Raw genomic sequence first — 23696 nt, 5'->3', positions numbered from 1 at the left:
AGAGAAAGAGCAGATGTATCCATCCAGCAGGAAGACTCAAGTTAGTCTGCAGTAACAAACCACCCTTACATTTTCCTTTAATGACTTAAAACAAGAATTGCTTTCTGTTAACACTCCATGGTCATGTCAACAGGGAGGGCTCTGTTTGTTATCCATCACAGAATCTTGCTAATGAGTCAGGCTTAAAGTTGTCAATTACCATCCCAGACAGAAAGAGGATTCTGGAGGCTCCCGTATCTACAATTAAATGTTTCAGAGGAAAATGGCTCAACAATAATGTCTGGAACTAACCCTGCATCCTTACTCAATCACAGGAAAGGCAGGAGGACGAGTGGAGTGGTATCCAAAAGCTAGGAAGCTACAATTATTTTATAAACATCCGAATAACCACCTTACCATTTCAAGTCAGTCATACTTTTGGGTAATGTTTATTTTGGCTGTAGCTCAATATATACATTTTGGTTGTGACTCACATAGGTATTTTTTTGTGCATGTGAATTTCAAATGCGTTCATTGTGATGCCATTCTTCATGTTTCTTTTATTATTTTCTGTTCCTTGTCTCGCCTTAATTCCTACTATTTGTGTGTATGAATATCTGGTTCATATAAATGGCAATTTTCAATGTCTATATAGACACTATAAAAAATGTGTAAAACTGAAAATTCTTCTTGTTCATGTCAACCCTTTTTCCAGTTAGAGAAATAATTTCTGGGGTTTCCTGTCCTGGTGAGCCTTCTATATGTGAGAGCTATACTTGCTGCATCGCCCATTTTATAACTGGTAGAGTGTTCTGTTTGCATAACACCTCACACAAGGAGTGGTGCACGCGAGAACACGAGCTTGTTAAACCTCTCATAGCAAAGTGCTAGCATTTCAAAGGCTGCTTTACTCAGTGTGAGAGCATGACGAGATGCCATGCTGCCCCGTTATAAGCCATGCCGTGACCTTGTCCTAGAAATCACTCGAGTATTCCACTATTGACTAGCTCTGGGGTCACTGGGAAGCCAAGGTAGATTCTAGTGAGAAATACATTCAAATTGTCTGCAGATCCATATAGATAGTGATACGGTGAGAACAGTGGGCTAGAATTGTCTATGAATTGACAAAGAGGTTAGATTTAACAGATGAGTATAAAAATATAGTCTTGATTATATTCCATACATTCAAAAATCTGGACAGAAGCATTAAAAACAGCAAATGTCAGATGCCTAGAGGGAGGAACTACAATATCTCGGATGGGGGTGCTGCATCAACTTACTGTTTTTTTTTTCTTTTTTTTTTATTACGTATTTTCTTCAATTACATTTCCAATGCTATCCCAAAAGCCCCCACCCCCACCCCCCTACCCACCCATTCCCATTTTTTGGCCCTGGCATTCCCCTGTACTGGGGCATATAACGTTTGCCTGACCAATGGGCCTCTCTTTCCAGTGATGGCCGACTAGGTCATCTTTTGATACATATGCAGCTAGAGTCAAGAGCTCTTAAATTATACTGGGTACTGGTTAGTTCATAATGTTGTTCCTCCGACAGGGTTGCAGATCTCTTTAGCTCCTTGGATACTTTCTCTAGCTCCTCCATTGGGGGCCCTGTGATCCATCCAATAGTTGACTGTGAGCATCCACTTCTGTGTTTGCTAGGCCCTGGCCTAGTCTCACAAGGGACAGCTATATCACCATCCTTGCAACAAAGGCTTGTTAGTGTATGCAATGGTGTCATCACTTGGAGACTAATTATGGGATGGATCCCTGGATATGGCAGTCTCTAGATGGACCATCCTTTTGTCTCAGCTCCAAACTTTGTCTCTGTAACTCCTTCCATGGGTGATTGTTTCCAATTCTAAGAATGAGCAAAGTGTCCACACTTTGGTCTTCGTTCTTCTTCAGTTTCATATGTTTTACATATTGTACCTTATATCTCGCTATACTAAGTTTCTGGGTTAATATCCACTTATTAGTGAGTACATTTCATTTGAGTTCTTTTGTGATTGGGTTACCTCACTCAGGATGATGCCCTCCAGGTCCAACCATTTGCCTAGGAATTTCATGAATTCATTCTTTTTAATAGCTGAGTGACTTACTGGTTTTTTTAAAGAATGTATTTATTATTATATCTAAGTACACTGTAGCTGATTTCAGATGCACCAGAGGAGGGTGTCAGATCTCATTATGGGTGGTTGTGAGCCATCATGTGGTTGCTGGGAATTGAACTCAGGACCTTTAGAAGAGCAGTCAGTGTTCTTACCAGCTGAGCCATCTTACCAGCCCCCAACTTATTGATTCTTAACTCTACTGTTGACCAACTATATGAGTTTTGGGAGCTATTTTAACTGAACCACCAGTCTTTTCAAAATCTAGTCCCTCACCTATAAAATTGGAAAGAACGAGGCATTAGTCTCTGAACCACCTTCATGTTGCATCATTGGGTCTTTCTGCTAGCTTAGCTATGACCCATAAACCTATCACCTTCACAGGAAAATATAATTAATATGTTCTAATTAATGGAAACTTGTAAAAAATCACATTTTTAAAAGATTTATTTATTTTATATATGTGAGTACATTGTAGCTGTCTTCAGACACACCAGATGAGGGTATCAAATCCCATTACAGACGGTCATGAGCCACCATGTGGTTGCTGGGATTTGAACTCAGGACCTCTGGTAGAGCAGTCAGTGCTCTTAACCACTGAGCCATCTCTCCAGCCCCTGAAAAATCACATTTTTACATAAACAATAACCTGCCTGCAGTACAACTCTACCAATGAGAAATGCATAGGAAGCAGGGGTCTGTTTTAGAGACGTCTTAGCTCTAAAATGAAGTTATCATAAATTATCTGAATATGAGCTCCATTCTTACTTATTCATTATTGAAATCTATTGAGAATCCACTATGTATTCTACTGGGTAAAATTATCAGACTTGGGAGGGGAATTGAGATGTTGGTAAAGCATCACTGTAAGGCATCTTTGATACATAGGAAGGAGAGTGAAGAAGGAAGGCTGGTCAGTTAGAAAAAGCAGGATGCTTTCTGAACTAACAGTCCCAGGAGGTAAAGACATATCAGAACACAGTTTTAGCATCTTTAATCCAAATACTAGAGACCAGAAGCTTGGAGGTTTTGTTTGTTTGAGGTTTTTTGTTTGGTTTTTTTTTTTTGGATTTTGTAATATTTGTACAAATTTTATTAGTCGAACATCCATAATCAAAAGTTAATTCAAAGCCCAGAGCTCTTTGAGCATCATGAGTCTCAGACTGGAGATGCACAGCCTATGTGAAGCACACAGTAAGCAAATTGGAGTAAGAGAGGTTGTGGTCCTGGAGAAAGATGTGAGACTTCTAAATCTGACCAAGATAGAGCGGCAAAGACTAGATTTATTTTTCTGCCTAAAACAATTTTTAGCGAACAAAATATGAAAAATGATGTTCAAGAAAATGAACACCAGAAATGAGGACAATGTCCGAGAGGTTAAGAAGCAAGGCAAACTGAGTCCTGTAAAGCAGCCCAGCTTTCTGCATTGAGTCCCTAGGTTTCCGTACAGGGAGTGGTTGTAGCCCAAAGATGTTTCTGAGACATCAGTCAGAGTGTATATAAGCTATCTCAGGGCAGAACAGCAGGTCCAGGGCTAAAGATGGCTGTAGTTCTCTCTACAAGACTTAAAGATGTAACTGTTTCACAGAATAAAACTCAAAAATAGTCCTGGGGCGCTGAGCTAGTATTACACACCTTTAATTCCAACATTTGGGAGGCAGATTGCCAAGTTTGAAGCCAGCCTGGTCTACATCCAGAGCTACGCAGAAAAGACCTTTCTTTTGGGGGAGAGGGGAGCATAGTTAAGGGAATATAAAATATTGGCAAAATATAATAAGGCAAAATCGACAATGTCTAGTTTCTAATAAAAATTGTCAGGCATGCAAAGAATCTGGAAAATGTGTGGCAGGAATCAGTTGACACTAATTCTGAATTTACAAAGAAGCTAGAATTAACAGACATGAATATATATGAATATATATATATATATATATATAGAGAGAGAGAGAGAGAGACAGACAGACAGACAGACAGACAGACAGAGACACAGAGAGAGAGTTATAGTTATAGTTATTGGGCATATTTATACATTTAAAAAGCTGGATAGATACCTGGAAGATATGAAAAATTGCACATGTTGGACTTCTAGATGTAAGAGGTACAATGTCTAAAATGGGGGCAGGGGGAATACATATGAATGATAGTGAGTCAAGCTAGCAAGCAAAAGCGCAGTAATAGAAACGTTATTACTATGAGTGCATTGTGTGTGTGCTCAGGTGTCTGTGTGTGCATTGTGTGTGTATGTGCATGTGTGTACATGTGTGTGTGTGTGTCTCTCTGTGTGTGTGTGTGTGTGTGTGTGTGTGTGTATTCTCCACCGCAGAGGCTGAGGGATAGATTGTGTGCTAATGTAAAACTTTTATAACTTAGAATTCTATGCTGAGCTAAACTATAATTTAAAATAAAGATAAAATAAATCTGTTTTCAGACATAAAAGGACCTAGGAATTATAAGTCCTTGATTAAAAAAAAAGAAAATTAAATATGAAGGGAAGAATTAGGTGTAAGATATACTGAGAATAACAAATACTAACATATGGTTTCAAATATTATTAAATATTTAGTACAAGCAATGAGGAAAAACGCAGATTTGAAATGAGGGAACAACAGTTTTAAAAAATGGAGCACTTTAGAGGGAAGGAGACCAAGAAGATGAAATCCTTGATTGCCTCAAGAACAGGGTAAAGGTAGCAACTGTTGGTCTCACATCTGTAAGTCCAGCCCTGGAGGATGGGAAGATCAAGTTTCAAGGCAGCCTTAAACCACAGAAGCTACAGAGCAAAATCTCTCTCAGAAGAAAGAAAGGGGGGGGGGCGTAGGGAGGGAGGGAGAGAGGGATGGAGGGAGGGAAGGAAAGAAGGAAGGAAGGAAGGAAATAGTAGGAGCTAACTTTTTGTTAGAAAAGTATGTATTTTTATGTTGGGAAAATATAAGTATAAAATTTCAATACTAGAAGAACTACAAACAGAATGGCAGGAGCCTAAGTATATTATGAATCATGATAAATGAAGGTAGATTCAAGACACTAATTGAAATATAAATTATTTTTCAGTGCCATATTTGTTCAAAATTCAGATGTACATTGGGTAGAAAGAGCTATAAATCTTAAGCAATACATAAAGGCCATGCCAGTTGATAGTGGGTATAAGACTTGACTATTAACTCTGAGCAGCCAGAAGCTAGGAATCTTCCAGAAGTTTTGCATTAGGAGAAACATGCAAGTGGTCCCACCCACTAGGGAAGCTAGATAAAGATGGCTAGTGGCTAACAAAATAAGAAGCTGCCTCTTATGGGTAAAATTGAGTTGAGTGGACTGGGCACGGAGCTCAGTGGGCGAGCACATTCCCAAGGCTCCAAGTGCAAAACCCAGCACCACAGAAGAAGCAAAGAAGCCATGACTTAAGTTAGAGTTGATTGGTTCATCAACACTCAAAGGGAGCTTTGAGATTCCAGAGCAGCCCTACAGAATTTAGAACTCTTACCAAGGACTTTGGGATCATTTAACAAGTAGAAAAGCAACATCCCAGAAGCACCCGTAAAACTAAAAATTTCGTATGCCCACATTAAAATTATAGACGTTAAAATACACAAAACAAAGCGTAGTTGGGGAGAAAACAGCTCATCTCACAAAACGTGAGTCGGAATCAGTTCATCTTCGTTTATCTGAATTCGCCTGACAGAGTGGTTTCTTTTCTCGTAGTTTTCTCTTTATCTTAGAATGTTCTAGGCTCCACCTAGACCAGCAGAATTTGAGTTTCCAAAACTGCTATGGGGCAGCCTGAGTGAGTCTCAATTCATCTGGGCCCTTAGATTGAGCCAGTTTGGGCTCAGGCACTGCTGCTGGGTGATCTCATGATTAATTCTGTGGTATTCCTTCCCTCTCTCCCTCTTTTCAATAAAATATAAGATCCTCAGATCCAGGATATCTTTGAATTCATTTTTCTGTCCTGATCAAAATTAAAATAATAGGGGCTAGAGAGATGGCTCAACAGTTAAGAGCATTGGCGACTCTCCCAGCACCTACATGCAGCTCTCAACTTTCTGTAACTCAAGTTCCAGTGGATCACACAGACATACATGTAGGCCAAACACCAAATATATGTATCTATGTATGTATGTATGTATGTGTGTATATATATGTATGTGTGTGTGTATATATATGTGTGTGTGTGTATATATATGTATGCGTGTGTGTATGTGTATGTATATATGTATATGTGTATATATATATATATGTGTGTATATATATATATGCAATTAAAAAGCATTCTCAAGTTTCCCCTGTCTGCCTTCATAAGATCCTGTCACCCATAGCTCTTAGGATTAGTCTCGTGATTGACTTGAGTGAGATAGAAAATCTATGGCCTGCTGGTGTCAGTGGCACATATAGGGGTGGCTATAGAAGAGATGACTGTAGGGAAGGCTTCCTTGCCTTAGAGTTGAGCTTAGAGGTAGCAAAGGGTTTCCAGAAGGTGCCAACTGTGTTGTTTAGAGGAAGGCATACTTACCCAGAGTAAGGAAACATCGTGGTAAGAGACAGGGACTTGAGAGAAATGCTGAGCGTGTTTGGAAATCAGCAAGGGTGGCTGTGCTTTGAAGCAGAGGATCTGTCTATATAGCAGATGCACTGGAGAGTTGGGAAGACTGGCTCCTCCAAGCCACAAAAGACAGACTCAGAGATGCGGACCTGGTTCTGTAGGCAGCAAAGGATAGAAAAGTGTGAGCTTGCTCACATTTTTTTTTTTTTTTTTTGAGACAGGGTTTCTCCGTGTAGCCCTGGAACTCACTCTGTAGACCAGGCTAGCCTCGAACTCAGAAATCCGCCTGCCTCTGCCTCCCAAGTGCTGGGATTAAAGGCATGTGCCACCACCGCCTGGCACTTGCTCACATTTCATAACCTCTCTCCTCAGAAAGAAGTGGGCAAGACAGTTGCTAATGAGAGACTTATCTTCCTGCAACGGGGGCAGGAAGATTTTTCATGACCTTGACAGTAACCAAGAAAGATCACATTTAATACGACTGGTGTGTATGTGGTGTATGTGTGAGAGGCTATTTGGCCTTTAGTTAAGTAGTCAACATGACTTCTATCTCACCTCTTAGTAGTGCCATGTGGTTGGAGGATCAGGACATGTGGCCACATTGTGAGTCAGTGAGCCAACATTTGGGAGGGTTTTCTAAAGCAATGCTAAGTGACCTTGGGGACAAGTACACTGAATGTAGACACAAGAACTTTCCATAAGAGAATTTTTCCTGAGAGAAATTTAGACTAGAGCTAGGACATGCTGTCTGGTAGACCAGGAGGAGGTGAGGCTCATCCCTGCATTTCTTTCAGAAGAGCTTTGCAGTGTAGAAGACTGTAATCTCAGAAGGCCTTTCAAGATGACACTCCTGAAGCAAAGCCACAGAGTTCAGAACAGCCCACACGCTTGCCCAGAGTCCTTGGCACTCCCCACCCGACCCCACACAGGAGAAGCTGTGGCTCAGAACACAGAGTTGGAGCTTAAGGATGTTTTGAAAATATTTTCTCAGATGCCCAGTGTTCTAATTTTATAGATGAGAAAATCGTCCAGAAACAGCCAGAGATGGACCCAGGTTCTCCATCTCCCTCAGGGGGCAAAGTCCACTTAGCCTCCCATGCTGTCACAGGAGGGATGGTAATGCCAGACTCGTCTCTGTCCAAAAGGCAGTGACTGGGGGAGTGTGATCTGCCAGAGAAAGAAGATCCAGGAGAAGCAGTCAGATGGGGATTCCAAAATTATTCTAAAATGGTTTTGAAGGGTTTTAGAGAAAACTCTCCATAGCATCCGTGGGTGGGAGACATTAAAATGCACCATAAGCTCCCACCCACCCCCAACCCCACACGCAGGCTGTGTGTGCTTTCTGGGGACTTGGAGCACTTCTCTCCAAAATTCCTGACCCTCTGAAATTCCAACCCTCCCCAAACTGAGAGAGAAAGGCTGGAAGCTTTAAAGCACTGTGTGTCCATTAGATGATGAGGAAGATAATTCTGTGGTTGCACCACCACCCCACCCCACCCCCGGCTGACCATCCGCCTCGATGACCTTCCCCTCCCCCCATCCCAGATGCACCTGCCTAACTCCCAGCAGACAGGCAGCTTAGAGCTCAGCACTGAACCAGGATGGAGGGGGTGTGGACGCTGTGCCCCAGCTTTAGTGGGGTATTAAATAAAGAAGAAGGTGTTGCCACTGGCATTTCTATGGGAAAGCCTGCGAGAGGGGAACTAAGCATCCCAGCTTGCCCTTGAAAGAAATGAGGGAGAAAGGATGACAAGAGTGGACTGTGCACTCTTATCCATTCCACCTTGATTTATTTTAAATGTAATTGATGTAAGAAATGAGCTGCTCAATGAAGTCTCTTCAATCTTTAGTCAGTCGCTGAGGCCCCTTTAGGTCTGTACACCAAGTAACCAACCCTGTGTCCTGGTTTGAGTTATTTGGGAGGGTTTAGACATAAAATGGGAATGTGGCTGCCATGTGTCTAATGAGAATAGCTACTGGATGACTAGCCGCATGTAGAATATGTGACTGATCATTCATTATACCATTTTAGAATTATAATTACCTTAAACGTCTTTAAGTAAGCCCATTTGTTTGATAATGGAGTAACTATGATGGGGGGGATGAAATTGTTCATCATGGAGTTGGGGGTGTGGCTCTATTAGTACAGTGTGCATGCAGAGCATACATGAAGCCCTGGGTTTGATCCCTGACACTACAAATGGTGCATTTCTACAGTCTCTGTAATCTAGAAGTTGGAGGCAGGAGAATCAGAAGTTCAGACCCACCCTTAATTACATTGCAAGTTCAAGGCTAGCTTGTGTTATGTACGATCCTGTCAAAAAGAAACAAAAAGACAGAAGAAAAGGGGGAGGAAGAGGGAGGAAAAGAAAAGGAAGGAAGGAAGGAAGGAAGGAAGGAAGGAAGGAAGGAAGGAAGAAAGGAAGGAAGAAAGGAAGGAAGAAAGGAAGGAAGAAAGGAAGGAAGAAAGGAAGGAGAAAAAGAAAGGAAGAAAGAAGAGGAGAGGAGAGGAGAGGAGAGGAGAGGAGAGGAGAGAGAGAGAGAGAGAGAGAGAGAGAGAGAGAGAGAGAGAGAAGAAAAGAAAGCAGATTTGCTTGTCCAGACTACAGAACTAGGCTAGCATGCCAGATCCCTTCTTTTCAGCCCAGAACTCTTGACACTGTCTGTGTTCCGGAGCTATGAAGATTATCTTTTGGTAGGTCAAAGACCACCCAGAAGACACCATTTTAGCTAGTCACAGTCTTGCAGGAAGCACTAGTTTATGTCCGTTACAATGCACACGTAGAGTTCATGAGCCTGTTTCCTTGACTGTACCACTTAGCACCCAACTGTGTGTACACAAGTTGTCCTTGTCTTACTCTGGAGCGATTGTCATCGTCACCTCTGTGGGTTAACGACAGTTAATGAGTTCCCAGTCACAGTGTTCTCTGAGGGGTAGAGCTAGCTTCCTTTCATGAACTACAAGCAGTTATGAGCATTGACAGTGTTGGCATTGCTTAACTGTCAGACTCTTTGTGGGTCTTCATGTGTACATATTTTGTTCTAGAAAACACTATGTGCCTTGAGGCTTATTAACACAGAGTTGGTTTTTAAATTTTAACATCAGCCATGCCAGCTTGAGTTAGTTACATTTAGTTCCTAGGAAAAGAACTCTCTGAAGACAGCTCATGTTAGGGTTAGATCTTACCAGGAGTCCATGCAAGCATGGCAGACATCATGGGCACTGGGAACTTGTGGCCGTAGAACTTAAAGACCTGAGAAGCCTGTATCTATTGAGTGGTCCTAGATCAAGATGGTTAGAGGGGCCTTGCTTGCTAGCCCCAGTTTACCTTCCTCTCCCCGGGCAGCCCTACCAAGAATCCACAAGGCATGGCATGAAGCCTCCACCAACACTCCATCTTGTCTCGCTGCCACCTGTCCATCTCACATGCAGGCTTTGCACCCTACCCTGACCTTTTGCTCAGTCTCTGGGGTCTCCTAACAAACTACCTTAGCGCCAGCACACTGTGGCCCCACTGGCCTCTCTCCTTCCCAGAGCAACCTTTTTTTCCCCCTCGGGTAAATGCACCATTTGCTTGCTATTTCCTACCTCAAGGTCCTGACAGATGAGAACTAGTTGAGTTAACTGTGTCAATAGCTGTACTGCAAATGCAAGCTTCGGCTGGGAGGTGATGTCCAACTTAGCAAGAGCTACCAAAGCACACAGAGGAGAGGCCATATCATTTGTCATTCACCCTGGTCCAATCACTTGTGAGCACAAAGGGACTAGACTCCGGCAATAAATGTTGCTGCCTGAAGCCTGCACCATAGTCAGCTGTACCAGGAAGTCTTTTCATACAGGAAATTGCAGCCATGTCACAGAAAGCCCTTAGCCCACCTACTCTAATGTGTAAAGTCCAGTAAGCAGATCATCAGGAAGGCATCTGAAAGTAATAGAAAATAGAATCTAGCAGCAGAGACTCTGTTGCTCAGTCTTCAACCCTGGAACTTACTGTCTGTATGACTTTGAATAGATCATCCAAGCTCTTTGAGCCTCAGCCTCCGAACTGGAAAGTGGAGTATCATGAGAGTAAACTGAAATTGTAGATACGGAAGCATTTTGTTGATTACTGTATTCGTTATGCGTCTATCACTGTGCTAAGACGACATGATCAAAGCAGCTTGCAGAAGAGTTTCTTTGGGCTTATGGTTCCAGGGGGGATACATTCCATAATGACAGGAATAACATGGTGGCAAGTGGCAGACATGGTGGTGGCTGGAGCAGGAAGCTGAGAATTTAGACTTCACATCTGAAATGAAAGCAAGAGACAGATGGCAAATTGGAAATAACACAAGGCTTTTGGAATTTTAAAGCTCCCCCATCCCCACCAGTAACATACTTCTTCCACAAGATCACTCTTCTTAGACCTACCCAAAGAGCGCCACCAATTGGGGACCAAGTATTTAAATGCCCTTAGACTGTGGCAGTCACTTAACTTTCAGACCACCACAGCTACAAAGTACCATACCCATGAAAGGGATATTACCGTCTCTGTTCCTCTCCTCTGTGTGCTTTGGCAGCTCTTACTAAGTTGAACATTACCTCCCAGCCAAAACTTGCATTTGCAGCTCAGCTGTTGACCCCCCCCCCCCGTCAGAATGTACAGAAGCGGCACAGAGACAGGGTAGGGGTAGAGTTGTCATTCTTGTTGCTTTCTACATGGCTGTCCCAGGCACACTGTTCCTCTAGTGTGTCAGAGAGCAATGGCGTTTCAGCTGGCAGTCCTTAGTCTCCTGACCCAGGTCCCCTCTATTTGAGAAGAAAAGCAGATAGTTAGCTTCCTCAGCAGCAGCAGCAGGCACATTCCCTCAAAATGGAAAGACCTGAAGCAAGAAGCATTTATTTGGAACTTTCTGTGGAACACTTGGCCAGCAGCTCTTATGTGAGATTCCTCTTGAGGGTGGGGTGAATAGAGCAGCAGGTCTCTCTCCCTAGAGGCTTGAGGGTCACTGCTCATTTGCTGGGCTCTTGTCACTAGGCTGTTCCTTGTCTCGTGGATTCTGTAGAGTTGTCAGTGTGTCCTCGAGACACACCAGCGGGCTGCAAGTAATGCAAGGGAGCTACAGGTCCCTGTCTCTCAGCCTCAGAAGTCCCATGTCAGCACAGCCACCCTCTTCTCACCAGAAACAGTTGCTAAGCGCAACTAGAGGGGAGGAGAAGGCAACCTCTACCAGCTGTCAAACTGGTTGTGATGGCTCCTGCCTCTGGTCTTAGCACTTGGAAGACTGAGGCAGGAAAACCCTGAGTTCAAGGCTAGCCTGGACTACATAGTGAGTTCAAGCTACATAGAGTCTATCAAGAGAGGGGGGAAGGAGAGGGAAGGGGAGTAATATCGGCGAGGGAGAAGGAGAGAGAACATTTTTTTCTCTGCAAATGAATTTCTATAACAGATAAACTCTTTTAAAGTTATTTGATTAAAGATAATTCTCATTCAGAAGTAATCTGTAGAAGGGAAATTAATTTTTGACAGCACCATCTCAGGAGAATATGTCTGTCACAGACAGAAGAGTGGAATGCAAGAATGGGCTAAGGGATAGAAAGCCAAAGGAGAGCCACAGCCTGGGCACACGCAGTTCTGAGTTCTGGCACTGGGTTTTCTTTCAGTTGAGGAAACACTGAGTGAGCAGATGCAGGTTTGAAGACACAGTCTCAAGGGATCCCAGTTCAAGTTACAGAGTGACCCAAATACACAGAAAACAAGTGGCAGTGGCAGAAGCTTACGTGAACCCTGCCCTTAAATACTGTGGCTGGGTACCTAAGCTCATGCTAAAAATGGTGGCACACACCTTTAATCCCAGCACAGAGGCGGGGCAGACAGACCTCTGTGAGTTAGAGGTAGCCTAGGCTACATAGCAAGTTCCAGGCCATCTAGGACTATGGAGTAAGATCCTATACCCCCCCCCAAAAAAAAAGAAAAAGAAAAAAAGATTGTCTAGGTACTGAAACCTCTGATAGATATCACAATGAGACAAATAACATAATATAAACTTAATGATGGCATAATGTACTAAATACTATACTACAGTCACCTAAGCTGATGTTAAGTGCTGCCATCCAGGATCGACAGTCACAATGTCTCTCGTTGCCATGACAAAATATTTGACAGAAACAAATTAAATGACAAATAGTTTATTTTGACCCACAGTGTCAGAGAGTATGAACTATCATGGTAGGGAAAGTGTAGTGGTGGCAAGAGAGTATGACAGAGCTCCTCCCATAGTGACTGGGCCAGGAGATACAGAGCTAGACTGGAGGTGGATGCAGTCCTTAAATGCTCACCCTTAGTGACCTACTCCTACCTTGTTCCAAAAACCCCAAGTCCCAAAGGTTCTACAACCCCCAAAACCAGCTGGAGACCAAGTACTCAAATATGAGCCCATGGAGACATCCTATATACGAACTGTAACAGGGACCGAGCTCATATTAGTATCATAAAGGTTCCTGACATACATGAAAGTGCATAGAACAGAGGCAGTTCTGCAGCCCTGGGTTATAAGGAGTTCTGCACCCCCACATCACATGCTAGCATGGTCCGCACACATGCATTCAGACACAAACAGCTTGTACTGTCTTCCCTTCAGCACTTGTCACTAACATTTGTCGACTTCACCTGTGTATCATGTTTTCTGAGTGTTTCTACTCAATGCAAACTCCAGGTGGACAGAAGTGGTTACCTTTGGTGCTGAGTTCCTGTGTCCTATAGGAGAGCCTGGAACATAGCAAGCTTCCCATACCGGTCTGTTCAACAAATACGTGAGATAGACTAGTAGTAAGGAAACTGAACTCTAGCCTTTATTAAAGGAGCAAGACAGCTTTGAAGGTTGGCACTGGGGAGAAGGATGCTCCAGGCAGAAAGGGCCACTGGACACCTGAGAGTCCAGGGATTGGCCATTGTGTGCCTGGGTCTGTAGATGGCAAGTTTTCAGGGCAAAAGTTAGGATCACAGAGGCAGGTGGAAGAAAGCATCACACATGGGGTTAGGAGTCTGAGTGTTTTCTCTATGGCCTTGCTCTAATCTGCGAAGGCTCCTACACACACCTCCATAACCTAAAATCTGTTTGTTCTGCATTGCCCAGTAGTCCTACAAAAGGGTAAGACTGTAGATCCTGGCGTTCCTTGTGTTCTCTCTCCTTTGCTTGACAGCCTGAGGTCAGTGTTAGGCCCTGGGAAATTCTATGGCCTTGGCAGACATTTTGTGCTGAGGGAATGAGCCCTGATTTTCTTACCGTACTTGTCCCCTGCTCTACTGTGTAGAACACCTTTCCTTGTTTCTACTTCATGACTGATGTTAAAAAGAAAAAACAAATCTTCGTGTAGCTATGATCCATAGCTATGCACAAGTGTCAGGTCTCCACACAGATGCTACAATGTTGTAAAGGCCCAATGGATGAGAACCTCTGTCTCCCACCCTTTGCCAAAAAGAGCAGCGTGCCCTGGCTTGAGTTCCCTCCAGAGGCTGAGAGAGAAGGCAGAGCTGCACCTGCTTCAGAGATGGCTCCATCTTTATCACATCTGTGTCATTAGTCCCTGCTCATCTGTGCCATTAAGACAGGTCTGGGGTCCAACCAAGGCCTAGTGCCACATGCCCCTCCTCTCACCCTGAGGGAGCCCCCTTTGAAAACCTGAAGCCCAGCCTCTCTGCAAGGCTCTACCACAGTGGCACCCACGGTAGACGTGCTCTCTCTTATTTGCCAGTTCTGGGCTCCATCTGGACACTCCTTTCCTCACTGATGAGATAGGAGATATTCCAAAGCTGTCGCCCCTGGCCATTCCTGACTAAGTTTCCTCTGCCTCCCAGATGCTGAAAGGAGGCCCAGAGCATCCCCAAAGGTGCAGTTCCAAACTCTCCCTCCCGCCATTCCCACAGGTTCTGGTTTTCCCCAAAGATATAAGAGAATCTGTTCTCCTCCTGAGAACTACCGCAGGGAACTCTCAGCTGCAGCCTGGGGTTCCCAGAGCCTGGGATTTCCATCACCAAATCCTCCATCCCTGACTTCTCTTTCCGTCCAGAACATGTTTCAAGCCAAGCTGGTCCACTCTAGCCACTGTACTCCAAAATCCAGAGGAAGCAGCACAGGAAGAAATGAATAATAAAATTTTAAATATGTTTAAATCAAAATTTCTCTTCCCTCCCTGAAATGACCTGTCTGTTCTCAATCCCTGTTTGATATAATTGGCTCATATTTAAAAGTGAATAAAATCCCCATCCCTGGTTCTTGAAGGGTGTATATACTCTTGACTTTTCCCATTGCCATAGTTGCTAAGTCTTAAGTCTAGCTTGAGTGTTCTGCTGGGAGCTACATCTTACTTTTCTTCTGTAATACCTCACCACCATCACCATCATGGTCACTGCCAGCCATGGTTGTCAGAAGGAAAGGAGGCAAAATCCTATGTTCTCAGCCCTGACTGCTCAACACCACTGGGCTATTTAGCAGGACCAGGTACAGGCTGGCCTGGAGGGGACATCACATGCAGCCTCAGAGGCTCAACCAGCCTTGCCATTCAGGTACCTCCAGCTGCTCCCTCCTTTAACAAACATCCCCCTATTAATTTGGCCTTCATATTCAAGTGTGGCATATTCAGTGTGGGACTGAATCCTGGAGAGAAACCATGTCCACACCTCTAACATTTCGCAGATGATACAGCCAATCTGTAATAGAACTTGAGTCAGATCCAGAGCTGCTGAGCTCCAACCCAGATTCTCAATCACCATGTTGTCTTGAAGGTTCTTAGCCTGACCAATTCCCATAGCCATCACAACTGACAGATACATCGCATGTGGGATAGAAACGCTGACTTATTTTATGGCAAGAAAAGCTCAAAGTGACAAAAATTGTAAGGAAACAGTAAGAACCGCTTAGCTCTTAGTAAATGATGTGCATAAAGACATGTATGCACACACAGGCATGCATACACACACACACACAGCTACAGTTCTTTTTAATGATAATAAACCATGGAACTATAAGATACTCCATTGTTAAAACAGTACCATAGAAGAGGGGAAATTGATAAAGTTAATAATCTACTATAAAACTCGACATAATGGTGCACACCTTTAATCCCAGCTCTTGGGAAGCAGAAACAAGTGGATCTCTGTGAGTTCGAGGTTTGGTCTACATAGTGAGTTTCAGGACAGCCAAAGTCTAGGGCTATAGAGAGAGACCCTGTCTTAAACAAAACAAAAACAAAAATCTACCGTAAAAATACTTCAATAGCTAAGCCAGAAAATAATTTTATAGTATGCATACATGCACAAATCACCTAAAATGTCTTTAAAAGTTACAGTCTGAGGAAGTTCCAGAAGTAGTTCAGGATGTCCAACAAAGAATGTAAGACATATGATATAGGAACCATGAGCTCCAGGAGCAAAGAGGAATAGAGAACTATCTCAGTTGGAATATTGACCATCATTAAGTCCAGGGGAAGAAATGACCAGGACATAGCCCAGGCATCATCCAGAAACCCAGTAGAGAACATATTTGGAGAGGCAAAAGCCAAACAAGTTGGGCGTATGGGGAGATCCAGAAGTCCAGGCCTAGGGGCCGCACGTACGTGGCCGGATGGTCTGAGACGAGTAGACACAGTAGCCCAGAAAGAAGTGCCTGCAGAAAGGCTTTGGTTGACAGTGAGGACTAAGGTTAGCATGGGGCTGGCCAACAGACGGAAGAAAGAGTTTTAGTCATTTACAGCACTGCCAGATCGGTTATAACTATCTCAACTAGTTTGTCCAAATGTATTTTGAGATCTGGGTGGGCAGGTGGTTAACCCAGGATAAGCCATAAGGGGACATGCAGGAAGAAGGAAGAAGAAGAGGAGGAGGAAGAGAAGGAAGAAGAGGAAGAGGAAAATGGGAGAAGGAGGAGGAGAAGGAATAGGAGAAAAAGGAGGAGAAGAAGAGGAGGAGGAGGGGGAGGAGGGGGGGAGGAAGAGGAACAAAAGCAGCAGCAGCAACAACAACAACCACCACCTTGGTGCACAGTGTTTTGGACGGGCATACAGGCAAGAACCAGGAATCCTGGATCACACTTGCTAAGGTTACAATCAGACCCCACAACTTGCTCTGGTCTCTGGTTGCTCATTTCCTAATGAGGAATTCCTTCCCAAGAAACAGTAAACACCTGGTACCCACCAGCTGTGATGCACAATGGCTTCCTTGTGGTTTCTGCCTGAACTAGAAGTGTACTTCAGCTGGGCAGGAGGACTCTCTTGAGAGCCTGCCATCTGCTAAGCAAGTTGGTGGTTTCCTTTTCTAACTCCTAGCCGTTGCTGCTCTCTAGTGGCCAACAGTGCCTGCCAAGTCGGTCCAAATAGTAAGGACAGGAGGGGAAGGTGGAGCTGCACTTTATAGGCACAGAGACTAGGGAGCAGTAGCCAAGGGTATCTAGAGGGTGTGTGACTGTACATGCAGAATGGAGCAGGAGGGGAGATGGGGTGATCAGAAAGGGTCATCTTGTGAGCCACAGCTGAACATCTGAGGCTTGATCGTAGTCTGCACCGTGAAAACAATCACTTCCGGTCTTTGGCCTGCTTTCCTCCGATGTTCAGCTCTCTAGTGTCCTATGACAGCAGACCTTTTGCAGGGCTGCCTGGAGGCATTCAGAGAAACTCACAGCTTTTGTCCTTCTCTTTAATCTCATGTTTCCCCCAGCCATGTCTGCTGCCTCCTCCGAAGGTCAGCTGGAGTTCTCTTTCTGATGATGCAGGAAATTGCCTCCCATGGGCACAATTAGAGTCATGGTGTAGACAGCCTTGGTCAAACTCAAGACTTACTGGGATGGCCTCTCTCTTGGTGGGATTGTCGCCTCCATGGGTAAAGACCTGCTTAGCCCTCCTGGGCATATCTCTGTTGATAACTTGTGTGGGCTCTCCAGAGGCAAAGAAGTGGGAAAGAAATGAAGAGTAGCTGCCACTACCCTTAACACTCTACTAAATTCAACATCAACTCTCTGTTCTCTGAAGCCTGGGGAGGGGCAGAGATAAAGAACAGACAGTGGGTGCATAGAAAAATAATACATTTTTTAAAGATAGAGAATAAATCAGGGAGTGGTGTCACATGCCTTTAATTCCAGCACTAGGGAGGCAGAGGCAGGTGGATTTCTGAGTTTGAGGCCAGCCTGGTCTACAGAGTGAGTTCGGGGGCAGCCAGGGATACACAGAAAGAAACCCCGTGTCAAAAAACAAACAAAAAATGTTTTTATTGAACACTTGTGGCTGAAGGACATAGGACATGTGAGACTGCCGCTTTGAAGATGCCTGTAGAAAGCTCTATTCTGGTCAGGAGCAGGATTCCTCCTTGGAATTTTGGAGGAGTTTGCCATTCTCTTTGTTTCACTGTAGCTTTTGAAATCTGCTGTTGCCAAGGACTGTTACTGTTGTGTCTCACCTGACTCCTCCTCCTCTGCCCTCAGAGGGCTTCAGGGTGGCCTTTTGTAAAATATTTCCTAGTGCCATGCTCCAGGATGGGGTTTTAATTCTTCCTATCAGCCTCTTGAAACATCGGGTCAAGAACCACACTGTAGTGTGTCCTGCTCATATGTATCTACCTGTTTTAGCCTCTGTTAGGCTTCTCTGAAGCTGAGGATACGTGTGCATGCATGAGGTACACCAGATGTTGGTACAAGGAGCAGGACTGTTGTCTGTCAGGTGTCATCGTGATGTGCTTTGGTGGAGAGACTCTCAATGTCAGTATTCAAGTGTCTCTAAGTCCTCTGGCTTCTTCAGTAAACAATGGTCAAATCTATCCAAATGTTTCTATTGTCAGATCTATCCAAATGTTTCTGTTTGGCTGCCAGTGCTCTGGGGGCTGGAGGAACACAGTGGTGGCCACTTTCCTACTTCTGTATGTAGACCTGCATTGAATTTCAACTTTCCAGAGCAGGATGGACAAGATAGAGGGCAGGTTTAAGGGTCTCTACAGACTTTTAACCCATCCACCTGCCTTACCTCCACGTATACACATATCCACATATATGCATGTGCACACATATACATAGACACAGTATATGCTGCCTGGTGCTTCTACTTCCTAAGCCTGTCAGGGGGCTATGCAAAGCTAACTGATTGGCAGGCACCTTATCTCCTCTCTCTGTTCTACTAAGTCATATGGTTCTGTTATGTCTACTGTCTGTCATTCAGAAAGTAAAGCATAATGAAAACAGGTTGGCCTCTCCTGTACATGTCCACCTACATGATCTCCTATTCTCTTTGTTCTTAAAGGTTACAACTCACCCTTAAGTAATTTTTGTCAAGTTTACAGTTTAGTAGAATTATAGACAAACCAAAAAAGGTGAGATGATTTAAAAGGGGAAGGGTCCTAGGGCAAACGGACTATAGGGCCTAGGACACAGTAGTGGAAACAGACAGGCAGCCAGTGGGAGCACTCCGTGTTGCAGCCAGTAGGAGCACTCAGCATTGCAGCCAGTGGGCGCACTCAACATTGCAGCCCAGTAGGAACACTCAGTGTTGCAGCCAGTGGGAGCACTCAGCATTGCAGCCAGTGGGAGCACTGCGTTTTGCAGTCAGTGGGAGCACTCCATGTTGCAGTCACTCTGCTTTCCTACACATCCGGCATCAATTCATGAGACACAGTCACAGGCGTGCTCAGTAGGCATTCATTGAGTATACACTACATGCCAGGCATCACTCTAGACTCAGAGGATGGACAAATTTAAGCACAGATGACTTCTACTCAACTTGATCTTTTATTGTGATGCAGATGTAGGTGGCAAACGATATAACACATTAATGAAAAGTGCTCAGGCCAGGCAGTGGTGGCGCACACCTTTAATCCCAGCACTTGGGAGGCAGAGGCAGGCAGATTTCTGAGTTCAAGGCCAGCCTGGTCTACAGAGTGAGTTCCAGGACAGCCAGGGCTATACAGAGAAACCCTGTCTTGAAAAACCAAAAGAAAAAAGAAAAGAAAGGAAAAGAAAAGAAAAGAAAAGAAAAGAAAAGAAAAGAAAAGAAAAATGCTCGAGGTGATTAAACAGGAATGCTTCCCACCATGAATACAGAAACAGTCTACTCAGGGAATGTCTGAGGTAGTAGGGCCCCAAGTCCAATTTCTTCTCCTAAGAATGAGGATTCAGGTATGGAGAAGGAGAAGGATATAGGCAGTGTCACGTAGAAGGAGCTCTGTAAGCTCTGAGGCCTCCCAACTCTCCTTCCCATGTTCTTCCAACTATTAATTACTGTGCAGTCCATGAGGCCTTCGAGGCCATGGAGCCCCTTAAGCCCTGTAGAAAACGGTAAGATGAAGAAGAGGCTCCTTCTATCGCCCAGTGCGAGCACACAGAGTAAGCACATCACGAATTGTAGACTCTTAATTGGACCTGGCAGCTCCCCGGGCATCCATGCAAAGTGAAGAAATCCCAGAGCTGTGTGATAATATTCCTGCATCCTAATGTTGCTTTTCACATTTGCTTCAGACATTATAACCAACCAAGATAAACCACAGCAGTAAATTGTCAAATGACTTAAGTTCCGAAGAGCTCATCTCAGTTCCCCGGTACTGCAGCTCACGGGTTTAGAGGCATTTGGAAACCACCATGCAGAGGCGGGCCAGCCATGGAATAATACGTGCCCAAAGCTTCTGCCCGCAGGGGACCTGCCCACCCTCTCCCCTTTTCCTCCAACTAGCGTGCCATCCTAGAAAGGCTGCCGTTTTCCCTCCTAGTTACGATTGTTGGTTTGTTTTCAAGGATGTTTTTGGCGTTGTTATCGTTATTTTTGTTATAAAACTGTTGGGTAGATGAGAAACGCTGGACAGGACTGGTTTTTAAAAAAGGAAGCAGATGGGAAATTACCCAAGGGCTATGCTCAAAAATGCCAAGGCTAACATTTTCATCTGCTCCAATGAATAGTGATGTTCTTCACTTAACTATATATACGACTTTATATACTGTTCTTGGTTTGTTTGTTCTTATGTAAGATACACAGTTTTGATGCTATCCCAAAGCTTTCTAAATAGTTAGTGAGTACAGCAATCAGGAGGCAGAGTCAGGCAGATCAACTGTGTTCCTGTTCCATACATAGTACAAGAGGCTCCCTGGGGCAATCCAGCTCATTCGGTTTGTCAAGGCAGGGTTTCTCTGTGTAGACCAGCCTGTCCTGGTCTCTGTGTAGACCAGGCTGTTTTTGAACTCAGAGATCTGCCTGCCTCTCCCTCCCAAGTGCTAGGATTACAGGAGTGCGCCTCCACTGTCCAGCTTCACACTGATTCTTAAAGGAGGCTTCCAAATGCTAAGCAAGCAAAAATAGAGCTAAGGAAACAGTCATTTGTCTTTTAACTTTATAAAGCTTTGCATTAAACTTACATTTTCAGAATCAAATATACTTTATGCAGTTATCCACCATCAAAAGCAAAAGTCCCATGACAAGATTAGAGCGAGGGGGCTCAGCAGCTAAGAGCACTGACAGCTCTTCCAAAGGTCCTGAGTTCAAACTCCAGCAACCATATGGTGACTCACCACCATCCGTAATGAGATCTGACATTCTCTTCTGGGGTGTCTGAAGACAGCTACACGCCAGGGGCGAGAAGCAGAGTCCACATTCACACCGTAGTGGGTAGAAAAGGTTGGCTCAGCAGAGCTGGTTTTCTCAAGATTGTCCGAGGGAAGAGAGGAGCCAGTGACTGGCTTGTCCTTTGGTGGATCAGAGGGGGAGGCTGACACTCCATGTGATATCGGTGGAGAGGCCACCCATTGCAAAAGAGAGAGTTAAAGTGCACCCAGAGGAGATCAGTGCAGAGCCAGGAGAAGGGGGAAAGGTAAGCTCTGAGACTGGAGAGACTGGCGAGGGGTAACTAACGCTGTCTAAGCTCGTGTCCGAGGAACTGACAAGCAAAGCTAGCTGGGAAGATCTGTATGTGTGGAAGAACTAGAGAAGAGATTGGGGTGGGGACCTCGGCATCAGTGCTGCCTGCCTCAGACCGGCTCTACCCACGGGAAGGATTCGGTGAACAAAAGACAGAGGTAGTGGGCAGGCGAGGAGAAGTGGGTGGCTTCCGTGGTTGATGAGTCAAGAGAAGAAAAGCAGAAGGCAGGCTGTGTGCAGCAGCAGACACCAGGAAAGGAAGCTGTCAGAGGAAAAGGAAACCCAGAAGACACAAAGAGACCATCTCTGAACAGAAACACTGTACCCAATGCCAGAGGCGAGGGCTTCATGCCAGAGACCTAAGACACACAGAATAACAACCAAGGAGATTGCCAACATCAACATTAAAATAGTTCTTAAGAGGCCAGGGAGATGGAGGACTGGAGAAATAGCTCAACAGTTGGGAGCAGTGACTGTTCTTCCAGAGGTCCTGAGTTCAATTCCCAACAACCACATGGTGGCTCACAACCATCTGTAATGGGACCCTATGCCCTTTTCTAGTGTGTCTGAAGGGAGCTGCAGTGTACTCCCATACATAAAAATCAATTAATTAATTAATTAATTAATTAATTAGAATAATAATAATAAAGAGGCTGTGTGGAAGAAAAGGATTAAAATGGAGATGCCACCTGCAACAGTTTCTACAACATCAGCATAAAGTCGACTCATGCTCCTGAGACCAGGGCTTTAGTTGAGAGAGTGAGAACCTTGCAGATGTGAGGGGGTTAGGGAGTGGAGAACCAGGAAATGAGCCAGCAAGGAGAGTATGGAGTAGAAAGCCACACTCCAATCCTGCTGACAGAAAGAGGAAGGAACAACACGTACCTGAAGCTCCCTGGACCCCCTCGGGTGGGGAGAACCTGCAGATGCACTGGACCAATCCAGTCAGAGATGGGAAAGTGTCAGGATGGGGATACGGCTCAGCAGGTAAATGCGCTGCCACACGAACCTGACAACCTGACTCCAGTTCCCAGAAGGTGGAAGGAGAGAAACATCTTTACTAAGTTGTCCTCTGACCTCCGCACACAGCATGCTCACACAAACATATCTAAGCAGTCATAGTGAGGGGAGTTGGTTTTATTGTTTAATGAGCTATTACACAATCTTGAGATTAACTTTCACTAGGTGTGAGTCTCACAGTCAAGAAATCATGACTGGATCACGTGTAAGGACCGTGAGTGTGCCAAGATCTCTGGTCCTCTCTGCTCTTGCCTGGATTTCTAAATAGTGCTGCTCTGGTGAGAGCTGGACTTCCCGCAGCCACCTGGCATCTTCCTGGTGATCTGGGAAGAGATGTTAGAAGGAAATGTTAACGGGTCAGTCAGTCAGCTCTGCCCAATACGGCTTAAATCCTCTACAGACACTCTGCATTTCTACTCTTGCCATAGAATGAGACCTGGTGTGGCAAATCTTTTTGATCTAGCCATCAAGGCAAGGTGTGCATGGACATTTGAGCCATAATGGTCATCTTTGCTGGTCTACAGTTAGGTGTGTGCTTATGAAGACATGGAGTCCTGAGCCTCTGACTATCCTCCTGAGTGTGAAAACTGGGCAGCCTTTGGAAGCAACATTGCCACCTAGTGGCATTTTCTTCACGCACTGGATCTTGATTTGGGAACTGATTTTTCCTTGTGGTGGTTAGTTGCTTGTTCTGCTGTGCTAGTGAGGGGTCCCAGTACTTCCAGCATACTAGGCAAACACTCTACTGCTGAACAACGTCCCCATTACTCTATCTTGAACTGTAGACACATACCCTGGCTCTGTCTCTCCCTCCCCTCCCCTTTGGAAATCTTACCCCTCTCCCCTACCTAATAGGGCTTGGAACTTGCCCCAGAAAACAGTAGATGGTCTAGTAAATTACCAGCTATTTACATCCATAGCCTCGGGCTCCTCTGCTCTGCCTTGGCAGCCTGCGAAAGGGCTTACAGCTCTCCCCTGGCTTAGTAGTGTAGTCTAAAGTCTGCAAGGTCCACTCCCACCTGTATGTATGTGGCCCCAGGAATAGACAAGAGGCTCCTCTGCTGAGGCTCAGCCATAGAAACTCTCCAGAATGCAAGCAGTTCCTTTGTCATCTAGCTCTCTATAAGGAGCCCATCAGTGAGAGAAGGAACCAATCTTCTGGGCTGTAACCAGGGAATGAAAAATGACTGAGC

General features: G+C 44.7%; 1 protein-coding gene and 1 long non-coding RNA gene across 33 annotated transcripts in view; one reads left to right on the top strand and one right to left on the bottom strand.

Annotated features, from left to right (window-relative positions):
- Positions 1-23696, top strand: part of Kalrn (kalirin, RhoGEF kinase) — a 604205-nt gene that overhangs the window by 430598 nt on the left and 149911 nt on the right. The gene's annotated exons all lie outside the window — the stretch shown is intronic.
- Gm41448 lies at positions 4035-22586 on the bottom strand. Of its 2 annotated transcripts, none has more exons than XR_876038.3 (3): positions 22369-22586; positions 10619-10915; positions 4035-7793 (listed from the first exon to the last, which is right to left on the bottom strand). It is a non-coding gene; the product is annotated as a predicted gene, 41448 (long non-coding RNA). The 2 variants fall into 2 exon arrangements; XR_876039.3 differs by having other exon boundaries at positions 6729-6781.

The sequence above is a fragment of the Mus musculus genome, chromosome 16 (genome assembly GCF_000001635.26).
Source record: "Mus musculus strain C57BL/6J chromosome 16, GRCm38.p6 C57BL/6J".
Taxonomy (NCBI): Eukaryota; Metazoa; Chordata; class Mammalia; order Rodentia; family Muridae; genus Mus; species Mus musculus.
The sequence above is the reverse complement of the archived record's forward strand: the minus strand, read 5'-3'. Positions and strand labels throughout refer to the sequence as shown.